This window comes from Tamandua tetradactyla, chromosome 13 (genome assembly GCF_023851605.1).
Source record: "Tamandua tetradactyla isolate mTamTet1 chromosome 13, mTamTet1.pri, whole genome shotgun sequence".
Classification (NCBI taxonomy): domain Eukaryota; kingdom Metazoa; phylum Chordata; class Mammalia; order Pilosa; family Myrmecophagidae; genus Tamandua; species Tamandua tetradactyla.
The window spans coordinates 75,034,730-75,057,005 of NC_135339.1; the positions used below are offsets into that span (position 1 = coordinate 75,034,730).

The following is a 22,276-nucleotide window of genomic DNA, read 5'->3' on the forward strand; positions in this document are numbered from 1 at the left end:
TAGGATTTTGTAGGCTCTGAAAGTGGAATTTATAAATTAACCTCTTGAGAAGATAGCTCAGCCTTATTAGACTATTCCCTTCTATGTATTTATACATGAGCTGGACTTCATACTTTTGAAATAATTGATGGAGGATATATTTTTATAATGAATCCATGACAGGTAGTATTATACAAAACATGAAACAATTCATGTATTTTTAATTTAAGTATCACAAAAAAATGTTACTATTAATATATTTTGCTTCTATATTATGTCATTTAAAAAATTGCAAAATAATTTTCTTAAGTAGAAAAATCTTCAGACACATTGTGTCAAATTTCAGGCTAACTGCCCCCTTATTTTGTAGCTCACTGTAATTGAATATGTATTATTTAATGAATTATGTTTCTGTTATAAAAATATTAAATTTATAGATGTGGGTATATATTTCATAAAATGATTTACTTCAGTAAAACCACAGTCTGAGCCATCATTTATGAAGATGTTTAATCTTCTTTTGGTGTAAGTGAGGCATGTAGAAAGAAGGTTTGATATTTGCTGCAGTTCCCTCCTTCCCCTAGTCGCACAATGAAATGGGTGCTCCAGATTAGCCGTGTTCCTGCAAATACCAGAATTCCAGGGCTGGAGGTGACCTTAGCTCGTCCAGGCCCAACCTGCTCTCAGAAAAGGAAACTGAGGCCCAGAGATGCCAAGTGAATTGCCCAATGTCACACGCTGAGGTGGTGGCCCGAGCGAGGACTGGGTCCAGTTCCCCGCTGCCTGTCTGTGGCCTTGCGGTAGATTCTCCTCTAAGGGACGTGGGAGGACCTTTCCGTGGCTGGTTCTGCTTTGCCTTCAACAGTGGGTCATCATCAGGGACAGTGACAGAGGTGGAAAGAAGTTGCTGGCTTGGGGTTCTGAGGCAGGTTTCTCCTCGAAAAGGAAATGTCATGTCACAAAGTCTTAGCAGTGCCCAGAGGTGAACAAGATGGGCAGCACCTACAAACGCTCGGAGGTTAAAGGGGGGTGGACTTTCTGTTTCTGAATTACTCAGTGTGGGTCCAGAATCTGAAATGGGGTTCTCTGCTTTTGGAGATGCTCTGTAGAGCTTTCTCGCAGTTCTTAGCTGCAGAGGAAGAATCTTTAAAATCTTTCAGAGGCCTTATCTTTCTTCGAGTTATGGGGGGGAGAAGATGCAAATCTTAGAAGGGGATCAGAGCAGCCACGACCCCTTGTGGAGCCCTTGGAGCCCCCACTCATGAACCGTACCCCCATATAAGAGTAGAGAACTTGTCCATTTGGGGAGTGGTAATGATTGGTTCCCTCCTCCCCCCAAATCCCTATAGGAACAGTTGCCACAATTTAGGTTCTATGGGTCTTACTTTCGTGTGTAGAAGATGACAATTTGAGAGATGGCAATTTTTGTTTCCCCTAGAGCCAATGTGAATTTTGGCCAGTGGGGCAGCGAGGGGACTCGAGTTCCTTTCCCCCTTATCTTTGATAGGAGGCCTCTTCACCATAGCAGCCACTTTGGAGAATCCACCACCATTTAGGTGAAGACACTTGTCCAAAGGAGCCACAGCTGGCAGCTGTAGTAGAATCTTTTGTTGCCCAAGAACCTTGGGAAAGGCCATGGCGTAGAGCTTGTGGATTTGTGGGGGAGGACGCGCTTCGGGAAGTGGGGAGAAGAGGAAAGCCAAAAGCTTGGGGGGAAAAGGCAACCAAATTTGTGAAATGCTTATTAACGCACATGGCAGGTAAATGATGACTTTTTTTTGCACGAGCAGGCACCGGGAATTGAACCCGGGTCTCCGGCATGGCAGGTGAGAACTCTGCCACCGAGCAAGCATTGCCCGCCCGTGACTTTGGTTTTATGAGTCAGGCCTGTCCTTGTGCATATTTTTAGTCTCCACCGAATATCATGGGATGAGAAGAAGATTGTTCTGGGCAGGGGAATTAGTAGCGGCAGATGGGAAACTAGGGTGTTCAAACGTACTTTGGGGAGGGAGGATTCATGAATCTTGAGGCTACAAATTTATGCCTTTTCACTAGACATAGAGGAAAGTGTCTGCCGAAGCCAGGCGGGCAGGTGCAGCTTGTCTGTGTTTATAAAGGGAGCGCTCTGAGTTATGGCTGATAGATGGTTTGGGCCTCTGTACTGTCTGAGATTGGCCAGCAGGACCTGGTTCCTGTTCAGATTCGCTGATGAGCGGCCAACTTGTCTCCAGACACTGGGGCTCTCCTTCACGTTTTGTTTTCCATCCTTTAAATAAAATGTTATCACTTCACAGTGTTTCATCACACTAGTTTCAAAATAATTGTCTACAGATTGCTTCCTACTTTCTCTGAAATTTGGATTTATTACAACTTTTGGGCCAAGTGATTTCATAATTATTTCCAATATTTCACCTTGAAGACGGAGAAGTTTTCAGTGTTTGTTAGTAATCACTGGAGGCGATCGCTGTTCCTGGTTGCTAAGGAAATAACTTTCTCCAATGCCCATCTTGAGCCGAATCTTAACATAGAGATTGAAAGCATTTTGTTGAAATGTTTAATCTGTGGTATGTGGGTTACCCATGTCATAAAATATTGTGTGGAATAAATATTCTTAACAAGGGGAGTTAAATTTATCAAATAAAATTTAAGTTAAAAAACAAACCCTACAGATTTTAATGCCTGAGGGTGATCCAGCATCTTCTTTGTTATAATCTAACTGCTCCTAATCTGTGTTTAGAGGAGGGAAAAAATTATTCCCTGGGGCTGATGACTTGATTGGCTAGCCAAAAAATGGGAATTTACACAACGAATCTGTCTCTTCTTCCACTCCCCCCACTCCTGTGTCCCTCCCCCTCCCCGTCACTTCCCTCTAGTAAATTCATTGACTTATATCAAAGACACTAGCCAGGCATCTCCTTCCTTCTGTGATGCCTCCTCAATCCCATTTTCTAATTCAAATAACTAGCTCATTTTTCTTTCTTTCAGGGCTTTTAAAATTTATATTTTTAATTTTCCCTATTTTTTTTTTCTTGCCCTGTTGCAATGACTGCCAAACAGCAGGGCTGTGTTTAATGTGGAGTTTAGGTCAGTCTTGCCTGAGCCATCTTCAGGAGCCAGGGAAGCTGTGGTGTTAGGCGTGGCCCCAGGGTATCACCCCAATGTCTTTGCTACACTAAGATTTTCATTTAGCTTCTTTTGTACCCAGCAAAAAAAGATTCTGTACCAAAAATGGTGGTATTTTGGTATAGTGTATATATATATATCTTACAAAACGGCAAAAGGCTTCAGAAGTTCCTACAATTTTATCTTGGGGGTTTCCTTTTGAAGTTGATGTGAAATTTTACCTTGGGGTGGATTTCTAGTGATACTTGGTCTTGTGTGTTTGTTGTGTAATGAGCGTCGAAGTGTGGGATAAGAAAGCATCCTGCATCCCAGGGAACAAAGCCTGCTGGACTGGGGTGGTAGGCTTTTTTGTTGTGTTATTGCTTAAATGCTGAAAGAGAGCAGAAAACTCTTAGGAAATGCAGCCCGCTGGGGAGGACTCCAGAGAAGGCCTTTACTGTTTGTATTGAGCAATTTCAAGTGAGCACAGGAGGTGTGCTGAACCTTTCCTTTCCCCTTGTGTTTCTGAAGAGTTTTGGGGGAACCTATTTATAATTCATAACCAAAAAGTACTTTGAGAGAGTCCTCTTTGGTTTCTAAATACATGTGGATCTTTTGACCTGGGTCGTGTTCTCCCCGTGCCCGTCAGATGTTCCTGGCAGTAGGCACATGCCAGGAGGCTCTGTGCTCGATGCTGAGGCCCAGCAAAACCTCACACACCCCTACCTGGGTGGGAGGGTCGGGACTGCCTGCCATGAAAGGGGTCAGGGTCCACCAGGGTATGACCAGGGAGACCTGATTCTGCCTGAGGGATTGGTGGGGAGCAGAGTCTGGGATGACCCCACAGGGAAATGGCATTTAAAATGGGATTAGAAGAAGCGCTTGGAGTTGGCCAAGTGCGAGTATGGGAGAGGTGGTGGGAGAACATGCCCTTTCAGCTTGGTTGGGAGAGGAACAGACAAGCCACCTATGATGGCCACGGTGTTGAGGACAGTGGGGCAGTGACGGAGTTTGGCTGTTGCCATTCAGTGGCTTGTGTTAAGCTGCTGGCGGTGGGGATGGTAAAAGTGGACGGATGTTAGGAGTTGTTTGGAGGGAATATGTGGTGTGGAGGAAGAAAGGAGAGTCAGACATAGGAGGTGGTGATGCCATTTACTGAATGGAATTGGAGCAGGTTTGGGGTGGAAGCACTCTTTTTAGAGAGATGAAGACACTAGGTTTGAAAGCAATCCGCCAGGGACTGGGAATGTTTCATGAGTTTAATTGGCTCCCTCAGAGCACTGTTGATTATCTATAAAATTCCCATTTACTTAGAAAATTTCTGTTTACGTACTGTGTGAGAAGAATAGTTCTAGACCTCGAGAGAAGGTACAGCCAATAGTGAACAATAATGACAGTCAGAGCGAACAAGTCTGTAGCACTTCCTGTGTGTCAGGTGTCATTCTAGGTACTTAACTCCTAGAACCTGCCAGCAGCCCCTGCCGTGTGTGCTTTCATTATGCTCACCCTGCAGAGGAGGAACAAGGCACAGGGAGGTTAGGTGTTTGCCGGTGGTTCCCAGGGTGGGACTCAGCGGATGGAACAAGGCAGCCTGACTCTGGAGCGCCCATCCTTTTAGTCACTGCAGAGTTGACTGGGAACGAGATGAGTGGATGGCACTAGTGGCACAGGGTGGTGAACTCAGGGCTGCCAGGGGGAGCACCGGGAGGAGTCCCCAGCCCCACCTGGGCAGGGTGGGGATGGCCCGCCCAGACACCCCAGCTTCGTTAGAATGTGGGGCGTGAGGTTGGCTGGGGATTTGGTTTCTGAGCGTAAGTGTTGTGGCTACAACTAAAGACCCATTGGCAGATTTTGGAAGGGATGACATTGTCTCCTAGAGCAAGTGCATTCAGGAGAGTGTGAGCCTGTACTATTATCCTGGAAGCTTTCCCCTTTTTTGGCCTCCACTCCCTCCACGCCATATATACTCTCCCCTTGATTCTTTCTATCCATTTGTGTATGTACTTAGCCCGCCTTTTTAGGTGCTTGTCCTGTGTCTCCTAGCTGTGGCTGAATCTGAGCTTTCCCATTTCATGGATGGGACCGTGGTAAATATGTGTTTTGTCTAAGGAGATTAAGCAAGCCTGCGGTCACTGCAGAAGGTTTAGTAAGGAAAGCAATGAGAACCTTTGTTTTTTTTCCCGGAGAAGTGGTAGATAAGATCTGTAGTGTACAGTGGGCCAAAATGGATTCTCTGGTCAAAGGTCCAAAGCTTTCTTCCCCCCGCCCAGAAACTACCTTAGGGTGAAGAATTCTGAAGTTCTTGACGTTTGGGTTTCACGGTGTGACAGCGGATCACCATGGCAATAGAAAGTGTTCTATCAAGGGTTGTGCAACTTTAGTTGTATTCTTTTCAAATTAGTTTCATGACCTTAAAATCACATGTCAGCTCACCCGGTGTCTTCCTTTCTGCTGTTTAATCGCTGTTCAGCAGCGGTCTCTTATCCGTGCTGTTGTCGCTCACTTCCAGCACTGGGGCGTCTGTCTGCTGACACTGGCCGTTTCCTTTTTGTGCAATATGGGCTCTTAAGAAAGTTCTGCCTTTATATCGAACTGAAACCTCTCTCGCTGAAAAACTCACTCCTTGATATGAGTTTTGCTGCTAAGACGTCACACATCGTGAATATTTGAAGTAGCTGTTACATATCCTCCACCCCCAAGTCTTCTCATCAAAGTTATTCTCTATTGTAATTCAAGCCTTCAGTGATTACTCTCTTAAAGTATTTACGAACAGGAATCGCTAATTTTTGATTAAAAAACATCCTCTGAAGTAAGTGAAGTTAATTTTTAAATGTATCTTTCCTCATTCATAAAATTCATGCTTATTGCAGACAATTTGAGAACTAGCCCACACTCTCACCACTCTGGGATTACATTATGAATAATTTGGTGTATTTCCTTCTAGGCTTTTCCTCGGTGTGTATTAATATTTAAGTTTGCATTTAATGTACTTGAATTCATAGTGTATTTCCAGCCTTGTATTCATTTAAAATGAAAATCACTGTAGTTTTAATAAGCACTTCCCCCATGCCATAAAAATTCTTAAAGGATTTTTACTAACCATGTAACAGACCATTATATGATTATACTCCAGTTTACTTAATCAATGCCATATTGTTGGGCCTTTAGATTACTTCTTTTTGTTTCTGCTATTCTAAATAATCCTGTGTTGAACATCTTTGTGCATCTTTGCCTCCCCTCTCCTTTTTGTTTTCATAGGAAAACAAATCTTCTTAGATTCCTAGGAAGAAAGTAACATCTTAGGAAGGAAGAAAGTAAATGCGACCAAAGGTTTTTTTTTATTTTTTTAAGTTTCTTGATACATAGCTACAAATTGTTTTCCAGAAAAGTCTCAGTGTTTATATCTATCAGGCCTGTTTGAGAGCTTGACTTACCATCATAGGAATGATTCTTACGTCTCTAGGGAAATTTAACAAAAGAAAAAGTCGAGTCTTTCTCTGGAGTTACGTGCCCTTTACTCCACTTTGCCCCAGAGAAGAGACCCAGCCCGTCCAAGTCAACCTCCCCAAGCCTTTGACCTTTAAAATAGACAAACAAAATGGTTGTTACTTAAATGATTAATAGGTTTTAATGTCAGCCAGTATTATCCCGGTTTTACAGAATCATGTATGTTCATTTTGGATAATTCGCAGCCTAATTTTTATGTTTTAGGTCCACCTTAGCCCCCTGCAACATTACAGGTCTTTACTCTTGCATCCTCAGGGAGGGTTTTAGTTACAGTATCTCTATTTTAATGACATTGTAGGGCATATGATTTAATTGATGCTTTGTGTGACCTTGGCTAGAAATATGAACCTGGATTATGTTTCTGGGAAAAGGTATCCACTTTTCAAAGATGCCATTTGTTGGGAGGTTTAAGATCAGCCCGTGCTGAATGCAGGGAGGGTCAGCAGCTCTTAACCATTTCTCACTGCTCTGACCGTTTGTGCTTGGCAGCCTTAGGCTAGCATTTCCTGACATTTGTTTTACTGAGTGATAATAAGGTTACTGGAAAACAGGGTTCCCTCCTAAAATAGGCTTAAGGAAACACTGCTGGGTTATGCAAAGTGAATTGGTTTCTTTAGCTCAGGGTTTTGACTCCACTGGCTGCTTCAAGCCTTTTCTAGAAAAGGATTTCCTAAAGCGTGCTTGACGGCAAAACTCTTCTTAGCATCTTAAGGGACAAGATTGGAACATGCTTTGGAAAGTTGTTTTTGTTTCAGCACCTGCTCTGTTTACCAAGCGTTGGAGCCTGTTTTAAATTAACATGGATCTACTTAGAGCTAAATGCATGGTTTTGACTGTTTATTTTTCCAGTAAATAAAACAGAAGTGTTCATTTGGCACCCATCCTGGCCCCCCTGTCATCTCTTGTCCTGCTGATTAACTCTGTGCTTAGGGCTTGTTTCCCCAACCAGACTGTAAGTACCTTGAAGCCAAGGAGCCCTATAGTTTATTTCTCTGCATGTGGCTTTCTCCTTTCCTACTATGGTACCTTGTTAATTAGGCAGAGAACCAATTTCTGGTGAGGAACTGGAGTTGATTTAGTTTGGATTGGGTAGGAATTCTTCATTACCTTTGAGTGTTCAGAATCATCCTGATTAACATAACAGCTGGTACGTCTCTGTTTTCTACCTGATGTGGTAGCGTGTTTGGGGGAAACATAATTTTGGGTTATGACTGTGCACATGGTATTCCGCTCATACATTCCAGCTCAGAGTGGAGTATGTCTAATCTCCACAGCAGCGCTTGTTTGGAACAAGGTATAACAAGAGCTCCAGGAGGTGAGGCTGTAGGACTGCTTCTTCTTTCCAGTCTTGGTTTAAGCTTGATATTCCTTAGGGATCCTGAGATGGATGGCTGAACCCTTTGAGAGTGCCAAATTGGGGAACTCCAAGTTTTGATTAGATTTTTTGCTTGTTTTTTTTAGCATGGGCAGGCTCTGGGAATAGAACCCTAGCCTTTGGCATGGTAGGTGAGAACTCTGCCACTGAGTCACTGTTGTCTGCCCAAGACTTGATTGTTTTTTATGGAAGTGGGGTATAATTCAAGAATGATACTGTAGGTCATATGAAATTATTTCACAATTGGCTTGTTAATGGCTCACAGGTCAGACTTTCAACTCTTTTAATAAATTAATATAAAAAGAGAAAACAATTGGACTTCAGAATTGTTCCTTGGAGTATGCTGGGAACTAAGGCAGGAGGACCCCAAGATAGCAAACTATATATATCTCTAAACATATGTTTATATTTTTAGACTGGCTGGGAAAGTTTATTGTTCTTACCCTTTTGCACATGAGCAAGTTAGGTGAGTTGCTTAGGGGTCCACTGGCAAGAATGAGTCATATTCAGACAAGTGTCCAGGTCTTGTGCCAGCCTTAAGCTTTGCCTTGAGCACCCGACTTAAACCCGCATTTGGATGTCCATAGACGTGGAAAAAAGAGCAAATCCAAAATCTACCATCATCTTGCATTTGGGTGTTGCCAGAGCGTCTTCCGTGGTCTCTTTGCTTCCCCAAGCCTTTGTAACTTCCCACCTTCCACTGTTGGCTCCTACAGTGCATTCCCACACTTGCGATGTCTTTAAGACAGATCATCTCACATACCTCTCCTGAAAGTTTGGAGGGTAGATTTTTGCCTTTTGTGAAAAACACCCAGCTGCAGCTCTGAATAGACACTTTGCCCTGTAGGCCTTTGGGATTCAGAGCCTAGGAATGGTGAGCAGAAAAGTCGATTAGGTACAGGCACCAGGCAAGCTTGGAGTTTTGTGCTGGCTGGAGGAGACAGAGCCAGGGGCCAAGAGAAGCGTGCGGAGACCGAGCAAGGCCTGGTTCATTGCACCCTAACTAACGCAGCAGGATGGAGCAGATCTCTTAGTCACCCCACAAGCAGGATGCAGAGTACTTCTAGACTGTACCATGTCTGTGCCTTCCCCCAAAATGTGCTGTCTGTCCAGCCATAGCAGTACAAAGCTTCCGAAGAATTTCTGAACGCTGTGATGCAATCTGTTTTCCAGCCAGACCCTGCGTTGCGTGTGGATCTGGGCAGTGACAAAGCACATCACTGAGACTGTTTAATAGGCTTGAATGAGGTGGGGTCACCATGTGCCTAAATGCGGGGGGCAAAAGCTGTTTGTCCTTCTGTTTCAAGGACACGGTCTGCTTATTTCTTTCACAGAGACACTGTCTGGGTAGCCCAAGTGCCGGGAAGAATAATAGCAAGTATTTATGATGACGGAGGAAGGAGGGAAGAAAGGAAGGCAGGCTAGCCTGCAGCACCAGCCTGGGGACTCGTCTGTCCTGTGGTCCCCAAACAAGGCAGGAACTCCCTTGAGGGTGACCCCATTTTTGAGACCAGTCTTTGGCCCCCAGTTCTGACCCTTCTTTCTCTGGCTCCTGAAGTTAGACTCAGAGACAACACGTGAGATTCTCGAGTAGTGTTTTTCCCTACCCCTTTCAAATCCAAGAGAGAAGCCAACCTTGATGGGTGGAGGTAGAAAATAAAATCTAAAAAAAGCATCTCGGTAACAGAAAGGGGAGCAACACTGGGCAGAAGGGCTCCTGGGGAAACCTTGGGATGATTCACTTGGAACTCAGGAAAAAATAGTTGTTTTTGGAAAGAGGTAGCAGCCCCCTTCAGCCTAAGCCCATAAAATGAAGGAATGTCTGAAACCCTGTATTGTGATGACAAAGGTAAGGCATTGTCAGATGCCCAGTAAGTTAGGTTTGGCTGGTAGAGACTGTGAAACTGTTACCTTTTTCACAAGGGAGCTAAGCATCCTTCTTCCTTCCTTCCTCGTGGCCCTTCCCATCCCATTTCCCCAAAGCCCTCAGTTGGTATAGCCCATTGTTGCTTATCGAGGAGGTTTTCAGGCATTGAGAATAGCACCTATCTATGTACCTACCTCCCAACGCAAGAGATCAAATGTTGATGGAATAGGATTCTGAAGATGACATCTGTGACTATACTTTCTCTTTTTTCTTTTTTATCTGATAACATCCTCCTCTTCCCTCCTTAACTATGGGGGATGGATCTTCCTTTCTTCCACTTATTTCCGGTACACATGTGTCCCAGGCCAATTATAATTTCCCGTGGTGATTGGACAAGAGGCAGGAATGTAATTTAAGCAGATTAAGAGTCTTCTCTAGGCAGAGATGGTGCTAGGTGGCTCTTTGTAACTACTTTCACACACATGTGCACACACAACACAGGTACACACATATACACAGATACCACGAATGGATGCTTGCTTTCAGAAGATTAGGATGGCTGCATATATTGGGGCAGGGTGTGCCTTTATGGTATCATTTCATTCTCTGTAACCACTTCTGATTCTGGACCTGTTAGAAGGCGATAGTTTCAGCTAGTTCAGATGAGTTTCTGTTGCCTACAACCCAAAGAATTCCAACTAAGACAGATTTCGAAAGCCTTAAGTTTATAATAAAAAAGTTGGTGTGTCTCTTCTTTTGAATTTTTAATTCTTTTGAGTAAAAAATGCTGGAACATGAATTGATTTTTTTCCCACTGCTATTTAAATAGAGGAACCTAAGTGAGTGGAACACACTTCCTATCTTTAAGAGAATTGATTTGTGCTAGTCTGAGAGTTGCATTAAAAGGGAGACATACTATACACAATTCTCCCTCCCTCAGTTTCTAGAGAGAGACTTGTGTAAAAAGGAACTTCAGTGATTCGTGGTTGTGGGGAATTTTGAAAATGAACTTTAGGTCTTTTCATGAAATTCCTGTTTTTCATAATTTTCAGTTTCTCAGCGTCTTCTCTATTCAATATACTTGTCTTTGCCCTAATGCCCTCTTATTTTCATTCTTTGTGATAGTGGAGATATCAGTCAAGTAATGAGTGATATTAAGTGTTGCCCTTTTAGTTGATAAATGTAATAACCTCAGATAAGTGAGATACCACATCACTAAGGAGGCATCCTTGCAACCTCTGTGGCCTCCTTTCTCTACTAACACTTACTTGTTTTGAGAAGGACTATTTAACTTTTGTGAATACTTGGTGACAGAGAATACAGGTTTTTATTTCTGTTTGGCTTATTGATGATTACAGCTTAACCATTTGATGAAAGTTCTATCCATTTTCTGTTAAAGCACATATAAACCATAAAAAGGTCCTGAACTCTAAAAGGCTAACACTATTGAGCAGAGTGCAGAGTTTGTACTTAATATCTGCTTGGAGAACGTGTTGAGAAAGATTCTGAGACCTGCTATGTCAGGGCTCCAATGAAAAGAATGGATCGATGGATTATTATCTGCTAAGGGCAAAAGAGGAGAGAGTAAGGGACAATAGAAGGTTTGCAGCTGTCATTTCTCCTTTCGGGCATCAACTCTTTTGGAAAAGTGTCAGAAATTGAGCATCTTCTTGGACCTTTCAGAGCCCAGTCAGTGGTCTGTCAAGATGTCACTGTGGACAAAATCCTCCTCAACCACTGTCTAAAAATGTATTCCAAACGAAATGGTGGGAAAGAGGATCCCTTTTCATGTTTCTGGTCAGAATCAGAAATGAGGAAGTGTCCGAGAAGATGAAGTTGGGGTTGGGAGCTGGGCTGAGGCTTACCAGCCTTGATTGATCCCACTGCCAGGCCATCCCCTGCCTCTCCAGGGTTGATGTCTATGGCAGGACACGGCCTGTGGGCCAGGTGTGACGTACGGGTTCAGCCCACTCGGTGTAGGTCCCGTCTGTGAATATTTGCAGTGTCCATTTCTGAAAGTTATGAAAAATGTGAACTTCAGGAGTAATCCCCACATTTCTCTTTTCTTCCTCCCACCCTTCAGTTACAAGATTACATGATAAAAAATGATGTTTCTACAGGGGGTGATAGGTTTTAATATTATCTGAACTTTTACTTTGGAAGGGCAGCTCCCCCCCCCCCCCCCCCAAAAAAAAAAAAACAACCAAGTTGACATTTGCCCAGTGGGATATTTTTTGGTGCAGGTCCATGATGGCTCTTGCCTTGGTTTAGAGCGGTTACCATGCTGTGAGATGGAGCTCAGCGCTCCCGCCAGCTATCTCCGGGTTAGGTTTTAGAGCACAATTTAAAATATATAACCCCCTGAGACAATAAGGACATTCGGTGAACCTGGTGCATGCTTGGCAGGGGTTTGAGCCCTGGATACCAGTATGGAATATATGAGTGAGCAGAGCGGACATTTGTCAGGGAGAGCGAGGGAGGGAGGGAGGGAAGGCCTTCGGCGAGGGGAACCAGGCTGTGGCTCCAGGAGTGGCCCGTGCTGCCTACAGAGGCCAGCAGGGCTGGGTTTGGATAAGTGTTCCCGTGTCTGGATGCCTATGTGGATTTCCTGCAGCAGTTTTGAATTGGCAGGGTGAAATCTGCTGGATCTGGAGCAAGGGCGGGGATTGTCGGGATGCTGCCGGGTGCAGGAGTGTGATACCAGAGGTTAGAGCAGAAGCCAGGGGAAAGGGCTTGCAGAGCTGTTTGTCATGCACTCTTTGGGAGTCTCATTTACAACAGGATTGCAAGCTATACACCAGAACCTTGTCCTCGCTCATGCTAACTCTTCTTTTCCTGATTTATCTTTTAATGTCAGACTTAATCCCAGAATTTGCAGGTTAGAAGTGAACTCAGAGTCTCTTGGTTTCAGAGACTTCATTTTGATAGTTAGAAACTGATGCGTCGAGGAAGGGAGAGGCTCACTCAAGGTTGTGATAATACTTGGTGGTTCCTAAGCACTTACTACTTGCAGGCACTGTTTCAGTCATTCACATAATTTTCACGTGTAATATTTATAGCACTCTTATGAGTTAGCTCTTAGGAGTTACTGTCCCATTTTATAGAGGAGGAAACTGAGTCACAGCAGGGGAATGGTGTGCCTGAGCCACACAGCTGGTAAGTGGCAGGCTGGAATTTGAACCCAGAAAGCCTTGGCTCCAGAGCTGGGACCCTTACTGGTGGCTTTAATGCATCCTCCATCAGGAGAGCATACACAGCCAGGGAGGGGCCCATCTCTGGACCCCAGACCAGGCTGGAGCCATTCAAGTTACCCCAGGAAGCTCTGAGGCCTGTCATTCCTTTGTGATACTATTAGTTCCCATTGAGGAAATGAGACTTTGTGAGTTCTTAGGAGAAAGAGGTATGAACTCTTGGCCAAGAGAAACCAACAAAAGGAGTTTTGTATCAAGATGCACTTTGATTGAATTCAAACTTTATCTCCTTTTACACAATGTGGGCGAGTGTCTGTGAATTTGAAGGTACACTGTAAATCTTTTTTGGTAAATTACATTGGACGGAAGGCTCCCATGAATGTTTTTTTATTAGCTCATCAACTTTTTAATGTTAGTTTATCTTTTGTATAAATTTGGATTTTTAAAGCATTGGGTTATTTCCAAGGATGGTTGGCAGTTCCCCTTGGGGTGTCTGTTTCATGGTCTCCTGGAGTCTGGTGAGAGGGGTTCCTGTTAGGTCTGATTGTTCTAGCTACTTTTTAGGGTGGGTGAGGCTGATTGCTTTCTAGCTCTTTTAAAAATTAAACAAACAAAAAAAAATGCAGAACAGTACAAAAGATAATAGAACAAAACCTACTCATGTACCTGCCAGCTAAAATCATGATGATTAACTGTCTCTCCTATATTTAAAAGAATAAAACCCATCTCTGTTCCCTTCTCTAGTCCACGAACTTCTTTTCTGAGAGATTTGGTGTCCAGCCAGAACAGGGCATTATCCTTTTTTATGTGTACATGTCAGTATACAATGTATCATAATCAATACAATCTATGTAAATAGTTTCATATCACACAATTTTCTGTAGCTTCCTTTTTTATTCAACATTCCATTTGAATTTTATCCATGTTCATACATTAAAACTAGTTGACCCATTTTAACTGCCATGTATTATTCCATTGTATGGATATACCACAATGTGCCTTTTATATATTAATGGTTATTTGGATTGTTTACTTTGTTTGTTTATTTGTTTGTTTTTTCAAGATTATGAACTGCTGCCATCACCTTGGAAGGTTTGCATAGGTACCTGTATAAGACACCCTCCAGAGCTTATTGTGATAGAGGGAATTGCAAGAACATAGACTTGCTGGTTTTCTTTCTTAATTCCCATGGTATTGCCAACTTCTCCAGAATGGTGGGGTCAGTTAGTACTTACCTCACCAGTGTATAATCATTTCCTTTCCCTACAACCTCCCCACCACTTAATCTTGCCAGACCTAAAATTTTGCCAATCTGATGGATGTACATTAGCAGCTTACCATGATTTAATTTGCATTTCTTTCTTGACTCCTGAGGTTGAGCATCTTGTCATTTGTTTATTGTCTCCTCTGTGACATGCCTGGTTTAATCCTTTGTCCATTTTAAAGAAATTGGGTCATTTTTTGTTATTGATTTATATAGGTGCTGTTTATATAAATTAGCAACTTGGTTATACATGTTGGAAATGTTTTCTCCCAGTCTATGGCTTGTTTTTAAATTTGTTTATAGTGTTTTTTTTTTTTTTTTTTTCCTTTTTTTTTTTTGCATGGGCAGGCACTGGAAATCGAACCCAGGTCTCCTGCATGGCAGGTAAGAACTCTGCCACTGAGTCACCGAGGCCCACCCTATAGTGTTTTTTAAATAGAAAAGTTTTAAATTTTAATGTACTCGAATTTGCCAGTCTTTTTGTCTGTACTTTCATTTTGTACCTACTTTAATGAACTCTAAATTCTGTGCTGCTTTGGTTTGGGAACTCTGATTTTGACTGGGCATCTGTTTGTTAAATAGCTGTAGCTAAGGAAATTTCTTTGGTAGGAATCTCAGCCAGGGGATTGGCTTTAAAATGGGGATTCACATATGGTTTAAAATAACTCACTTGGAGAACGATGTGGAAGCGGTAGGCTGGATCCACATCTAGAATTTGGAAGTGCAAAGGACATACTTCTAGGTTATGTACTGATGAGCGCCCTGGCTCTGGGACAGGGGCTTTTTATATGTTATCTCATCAATCTTCCCAGCAGTCCTTCTTGAAGTAGTCAATTTTATCCCCATTTTAGAGATAAGAAAACTAAAACTTAAATAAGTTAAATAATTCACGAGTTGACTGGCACAGCCGAGGTTCAAAACTAGATCTTTTTGAAAACAAAGCTTGCGTGCTTAGTACTATATCCTCCATTGCCTTCTTGAAAGTTACTTGAAATTTATTCGAGTCCTAATACCTTTATGTTATTTTCATTTTGGATCTAATTGGAAAGAAAAGGAGGTGAGGGTGGAAGACAGAAAGGAGAAAGAGGAAGGACTTGAGATTTGATAATAGAAACTAAAATCCTATCACTAGGAGGGCAGTTCAAAAAGGAATATTTCCATATTTCATGTCACTTAAATGTTAGGAGCGCAAATAATTGCATCATGCATGTCTGTTGCTGAGTAATCACCCCTCCCCCATTTCAGGGGGGAGGCCAGGAGTCTGGGAAGCAGCTTTAGCCTAAGGAATTACATTCCAGGGGACTCTGAGGATTTAGGTAACCACAGAAGCCATTTATTTTGAGTACGTTGAGATTTCTACCACTTTGATCCCTAATCCATAGCATAATTAATAAATGAAATGTGCTGTAGCGGGTTTTTTTTTTTTTTTTTCAACAAAGTGTACTTTTAAAATGGCTTTTGGTCTGACATGACTCATTTGCCACTTGGAAAAGTGCGGTCAGGCTGGGATGGGCAGGCCAGGGGAGGAGGCCTGGGTGGTGGTTTAGGGCTGTTCCCTAAGCCCTGGGTTCTGCCTGGGGTCTCTGCATAGCAGACCCTTCCAACACCTCCCTGACTGTGGGTGCTCCAGAAGCCTGAGGAGATAGGGACTGAGAAGTTATCTGGTCTAAGTAGGTCTGGAGGGCACAGACCACTCATAACCAGTGCTGGTGTTCTTACTGGTCTTTGGCCATTTCTATCAGTTGAGGAAAGTTGCTGTGATTAGTTGGTGATAGTGATTACTGGTTGTCAGACAGAGAGTCCACATAGATCTACATTGGTTTTCACCGCCCCCTCCCTCACCGCCCCCTCCCTCACCACCCCCTCCCTACAAATAGTCAAGTATTACCCATGAGGAGATAAGCTGAGATTTATTAGTGGAGAAGCAAATATTTTTGCTCTCAAAGAGTTTCTGTTCTATTATTGGGTGCAGTGGGAGGCATAGAGAACACAATCAGTTAATAGATAAATAATATTAATAATATCAGTAAAAAATAAAAATATATATATGTATTTTTGACACGTATTATGTACCAGATTCTACATACCTCACTTTATTCTTTGCAGCCATTTGGGTGGTTGATATGATTATTCCCATTTTACAGATGAAGAAACTGAAGTGCAAAGAGAGAGGATTGGTGTCCTCAGAGCTGGAAAGCCAGACCTTTGCAGTGTTAGTTAGATTAGCAGCCAAGCTCTTATTCACTGTGTTCTCCTACCAGCATTTAAAATGATAAGGGGATTCCAGATTGTGATAGGAGCTGTGGAGAAGATAAAGCAGGGTGCTGGGGGAAAGAGGCTGTGAGATGGGGTCTCTTTAGATGGGTGGCCAGTGGGGACCCTCTGAGAGAACGGCGTCTGAGCTGAGATCTGAGCCTTGAAAGGTGCCAGGGCTGTGACGGCCACCCAGAAGGGCGCCCCAGCAGATGGAAGCTTTTGGCAGGAAGGAGTTAATGCCTCACATGTGCAGTGCACTGGTTCATTAGGGCCTTAAAAGGGGGACGAGCTGGTGGCTGTAAATGTTACAGTCTTACCTTTGGCCTGTAGGGATTGTCTTTGGGCCCTGCTTCGGTAATAACTAGTGCCTGCCCAATAGGGCTTCCATTGCTTGTTACATTCAAATATGCCATAAAAGTATCACCATTTATTTCAGTGTTTGATGACCAAGCTTGGGGAGGCAGAGGAGGCTTTGAAAGGGTCTGAAGAGGCCCTTTTGAGATGAGATGAAAAGGGGGTGGAGAATCCTTAATTCTAAACAAAGAGTCAGCAGTGGGAAGATGGCCAAATGCTTTTTTTGGAGAGAGTGAGAGGGAAAAGATGGTTAGTTGGAAAATGTGGTTTTATAGAGTTTTTGGGTAGGGTCCCGAGAACCAATGGTAGTATGGCCCTCACTTGGTGCTGCTCTGCGGTGGCTGAGAGTCCCCACCCCAGGCCTTTTGCTCAGTTGTCTGCTTGTGAAAAGAGGGGGCCATATCTCTGCTTGTAGCAGTGAAGGCGGGGGGCCTTGGTGGGGAGCCAGGTGGCACTCAGGTTCTCAAATGTATTCTGTTCCTTGTAAAAGTTCCAGGTTTTGGGTCTGGGACTATGTGATCCCTGCGTGGGTTGTACCTTCATGGGGAGAGAGTGGGAAAGAGAGAGCCCTCCCAGCACAGAGTGACAGGATTTGATATAAAGCAGCAGGAGAGCATGGCTGCCTTTATTCCTGGTAAATCCTTGTACAATGCCATATGCTGCTGGAGTCCATAGCTGCTGCATAGGGTATGCTTTAGTTAACACACAGTCCACAAACAGGAAATGGTACTAACTGTTGTGCATGCTTTTCTTGGAGATACCAAGAACAGGGCACAAAAGTATCACTAATGCAAGGGCCCACCCCCAAGGGATGGGAGGGAGGGATGTGGGATGAGGGGGAACTTTGGGCCAGTAATTTGCACAATTAGCCAGACAGTGACATGGGTTGGGAGGAAAATATTGACGTACCATTTTTGTTTGCAACGCCGAAGTGTGGGTTTTTCAGATTTTTAAAATGCCTTCTGAGCACTGGAGTTAGAAAGTTATGTCCATGTAGCCATCCACTCACTTGTGTGCGTCTCAGCAGAGTATTTTCAAGATTCCATAAAAACATGAGGCTTTCAAAAAAAGGCTGGGCGACTTGTTCAAGTCCCTCCGCACCCCCACCCCCTCCTTTTTTTTTTCTTTTTTGGCAAAACCATCCAAACATTGGTATTCAAAAATATTTTGTTACTCTTCTTGGCACTGTGTTCCAAGAAGGAATTGCGACACGGCCTCAGAGTTAGGAGGCAACTTTCTGGGGAAAAGACGGGGGTGGGAAGGTTTGGAGTTTGAATCAAAAACAGACACCGAAGCTTTAATAAAATAAATGAAGCGGAGCCCTTTCAGCTCACAGGGGACTGTATTGGCCCCGGTCAGGCTTTAAGGTGCCTAGTGGAAATTGACAGGCTGAGAACTGGGACATAAACAAAAATGTCAGTCCCTGGGAGTCTTGTTCACTGGACAATGTCTCAATTGTTTCCTCGGTTTTCAAGGCAGCAGGGGAGAGTGGAATATTAACTGTTTACTGCCCGAGGCTGGAGGGAAATTGCTCCAAAAAGGGAAAAAAGACAGAAAATCGCAGTTTTATTTAGAAACTATTAAACATGTCAGTAAGTGATAAGAAAAGAGTAGATTGTTCTCTCCCTAATTATCTGCTGTTGAACTCCATATGCCAGGATATAATGTGTGTGTGTGTGGGTGTGTGTGTGGGGGGGGGTGAGAGAGAGAGAGAGAAGGGGGAACAGGGTATTTCTTTTTAAATTTGAATGCTAGCCACGCTTAATATAAGTTTTTAAAGATTGCTGGCATGTAGGTCACCACCCCCAGTGCATACAGCATGATTTCTGATCATTAAAATTTTTAACTTTCAGCTGATACCCTGTTAGTGTTTTTTCCACCTAAAAACTCCCCAATGGAATAAAAATCAAGTGGTTGGAATTTAAACACACACATGCAAAGTATTCTACTAGTATTCTACTACCCATAAAAATACGTTTAGTGATAAAGTAAGGGGGGAAAGTAAACTGTGTCTTAGAGTCCGGTACAGAGGAGGTCCAGAATTCTCTTCACACTTGAATTTAGTTGATTAGAGAAACAAACAGCAAAGTCTGTTGTATCAGCCTTTATCTGGGCAAAGTTCAAAACTCAACTGGTAATTATGTCCTTAGAAGCTCTAAAAGGACTGTGCTGTTACAAAAGCGGAGACCAAGCTGCCTTCTTCGGGACAGAATGCACCCGGCTGTTTGTTAGCTAAGCTTGTTTTAATAAATAGGGGTCAGGGAAGAGGTTCAGGTTCTTGGAAGACTCAGATTCTGACTTCCTGATAAGTACTTGTCTTTCTTGGAGAACTTCAGCTTTCTCTTCCTTTTAACTTTCAGGCAAGCGGTTTGCAGGCGGCTGAAGTCAGCCTTGGCTCTTGCTTCCTGTCAGACAGGAAGTCACTTCCTCAGTGCAAATTACAGGCTATGGCTAAACGCCTTGGCCGGATTGAAAAGAGCATGTCTTCCCCAGCAGGCTGTGCCTACAGCGGCCGAAGCAGGCGTGAGTGTGCCTGGTGATCAGGAGGCACCCCGAGAAGAAGGCCCTGGCAGAACCTGTCCGTGTTGCTCAGCTGGTGTGGGCAACCACGGTGTGGTGCTGGGAGCTGGGTCGCAGCCCCGCCGAGCTCACGTCCAGGCGAGAGCTCACGTTGATCATCTGGGAGCCTTGAGTCCGGAGCGTTTCCTTGCAGGTTCCAGAGGTCTTGGGGCCATCCACTCCCCAGCTCTGTGTTCCCTTGGCTCTGTTGCTTAGGATCTAATTCTTCTCCCTTCCTCCCAAGTCAAGTTCTCACCCTCCTGGCATCTTTTAGGGCCAAGTCCAGGGACTTTCAGGGAATGGTCTCCTGAGGCGGACTGTTGCTGGCTGGTCCCCTTGCTCCCGGTGGCTGCCGCGGGACCTCATGGCTTTGGTTATTTCACAAAGTGCACTGCGCTGACGGGCATTCTGCCTGCCCCTCTGGGAAGGGGTGTGTGCTGAGGCCCAGTCTCTGCTCTGCCTTTGCCTGGGGTGCTCAGTAGGTAAATCCTGTCTGCTGCTGCCTGGCCTCACTTCCGTCACTTAAGGGAAAGGTGTACATTGGCTTCTACAGTAGTAACTCCGTCAACAAGAAGAGCAAACCACTACAGTAACCTATATGTCCAAGTATTAATAAGCATGTTTGTAACAGTTGTTGCAGATATTAGTGCAAAGTGTCTAAATCCGACGTGTTGCACTTGGGCAAGATTCTGGAGGAATGGGGAGGCTGTGTCACCTGGGAAGAGTGCTCTTCCCTTGTGATGAAAAGGTGGTGAATGAAGTACTTGCTCCCCATGCCCCCTTTCCTTCTGAGAGCTGTTGATTCTCTCTTGTGACCGTACAGTTCCTGGACTGATCTTACGGAAGGATCCTGGTTCGCCAGCTGGCGTACACCCTAGCAGGTTAAGAGTTAAGTTGGCAATACCTGCTCTCTTGAGTCTCAGTATTTTCAGTCTCTTCCTTCTTAAGAGCTAGAAGATGTTTCTAAGACAATCTCTTTGGTGACTTAGAAGTGAAGCATGACATGAAGAAATAAGAGGAAGGGACCAAGCACTGCTTGCTGTTCTACAGCTGCTGATTTTGTTGTTAACAAAGGCAAGGTAGTTTCTCTCCCTAGACATTTTCGGGGTGGGCGGGAAGGAGGGGCGGAGAGCACAAGTTTAAATTCATGCCATGTCTGGAACTATTTGGACGTATGGTTCAGCAGCAATTTCTTTACTTCTTCCCTATGGAACCCATGAATTCTGTGAAGGTGACTGATGCTAACCTTATCACTCAGTCCTTTATTACCTCCTCCAAGGCTAGACTCCAGAGCCACCTTCAGGAGGCTCTCCTCCACCCTCACCTCCACTCTGGACACATCGTCTTGAAACTGCTACCTTCCCCTGACCCCACAGTCTGGACGCTCCTCCAGGCCACCTTGTTCTCAGCTGGTCTCTCCTAAAATCCTTGCAGAACATGGCCATGTTAAGCCATACCTCAGATCCTACTGAGCCTTAGCCGACGCCTCACCCATTCGGCATGTAAGGGACCCTTTTCCTAGTGTATAGGGGTCTTTTGCTTCTTTGCTAGCATTCCTTGCTTGTGGGGTTCCTTGATGGGCATGCCACTTTTTTTTTTCTTTTTTTCTTTTGGTTGCCTGCCCTACCCCCACCCCCCATTTAGGTGTGGACAAGTGAGGGTATAAGCGGATAATGGTTAAGAGAAACAGGTTTGGTTTTTCCAGGCTGTATTATTTAGTTTTCACCATCTAGGTAAAAATCGACCCAATTAAGCGCCCATTAGGTGTTTTAATAGCAACTAAGTTGTATAAGCTGGGGGTAGGAGGGAGGGAGGAGTTGAACCCAGACCTGGAGGTCAAGGCTTTGTGGTCTGTTACAGTTCTCCTGGAGTCCCCAGCCCTGGAGACACCAGAGTTTTAATAAATAAGTGGAGGTTTCATTTTGAGTCTTTACTACCAAAGACTGACTAATAAATTGGGTGTGATGTTTTGCCCTAAACATTTACAGCCACAAATGTAGAGGAAGTGTGTGTATGTTTATAGATAAACATTTATCATGAGTAATTTGTTGGGGAGTTTGCATACAGCTTCTCATTTTACAGTGGGGAAATCAATCCACTGAATGAACTCTGGACCTGGGGACTTCGAATTCAAATTCTTTCTGTACTTCTTTACCACAGTGCTTTCAGATGGGACAGTATTTTTGTTGTGAGGTTCCCCAGCTTTTCTTTTCTCTGGGTATCACTTTCCCGAGCCCAGATTCAAGGAAAAGCTTTAAGTTCATGAACCACCCTCTCACCCCCTTTTGTCTTATATCTTTGGGATAGTAATAGTGTTTGGGGCATAAATTTAGTAAGAAACCTTCTCTGATGATAGGCTAATGCTTGTATTTTAAGCTTACCCTTTCACAGCCATTGGCTTTGGGGCCCCAAACCAGACTGTTCGGCTGCTTTTATGTCTGGCCAAAACACGGGCTCCTTGTTTCCTCCCAGTTTCTTAAACAGTGAGGCAATGACATTTTACAGTGCTGTATTCTAATGGTGAATGGATTGAGATGGCACCATGGCATGACATTGTGTGGGCTAGGGCAGGAGGGAGACGAGTACAGGAGGGAGGGAGCCTGGGTGGGCTAAGGAGGGGGTGTTGTGAGCTCAGTGGGTTAAAGGAGACCTGGTACCGGGTGCACCATTACTTTGGCTCTTGTTAACTGAAGCTGTGATTCTGCTGCCTGTCATGGCCCCCTTCTCCCCCTCCTCTCCCTCCTCCCCCTCCTCTCCCTCCTCTCCCTCCTCCCCTTCCTCCCCCTCCTCTTCCTCTTCCTCCCCCCTCCCCCTCCTCTCCC

At 44.1% G+C, this 22,276-nt stretch overlaps 1 protein-coding gene across 30 annotated transcripts in view; it reads left to right on the forward strand.

Annotated features, from left to right (window-relative positions):
* TCF7L2 (transcription factor 7 like 2) overlaps positions 1-22,276 on the forward strand; it is a 191,370-nt gene that overhangs the window by 77,391 nt on the left and 91,703 nt on the right. The window lies entirely within an intron of this gene.